The sequence below is a fragment of the Penaeus monodon genome, chromosome 20, assembly GCF_015228065.2.
Source record: "Penaeus monodon isolate SGIC_2016 chromosome 20, NSTDA_Pmon_1, whole genome shotgun sequence".
NCBI lineage: Eukaryota > Metazoa > Arthropoda > Malacostraca > Decapoda > Penaeidae > Penaeus > Penaeus monodon.
Window position 1 is genome coordinate 26855538 of NC_051405.1, and position 364 is coordinate 26855901.

General features: G+C 41.8%; 1 protein-coding gene across 1 annotated transcript in view; it reads right to left on the reverse strand.

Annotated features, from left to right (window-relative positions):
• LOC119585958 overlaps positions 1–364 on the reverse strand; it is a gene marked incomplete in the record, with an annotated part of 71494 nt that overhangs the window by 2867 nt on the left and 68263 nt on the right.

Consider the following 364-nt stretch of genomic DNA (forward strand, 5'->3'; position numbering starts at 1 on the left):
TGATAACAATAAGAAGAACATTAAAATGAAAAAAGAGGGATGTTTGCAGTTGAATGTCATGACCTTGAAGATTTCAAAGGCCGTTTGGTGTCGAGATACAGTGTCTTAACATAATCAGGGTGTCTGTTGCCCCTCCCTCTCTATCTGTTGGTTTGTATATGGTCGAATATCTTTTTTTATCCCTTTTTTGTATCTCATTTTCTTTCTCTCTCCGTTTTCCTCCGTACCACCCTTACTCTATTTTTCTGTCTCTGCCTCTGTCTCTTATTCTCACTCTTCATCACTCCCTCATTTTTCCCTCACCCTCTCTTACTCTCTTCCTGTCTTCTTTCATCCTTCCCTCCTCCCTACACCCCCCCCTTCC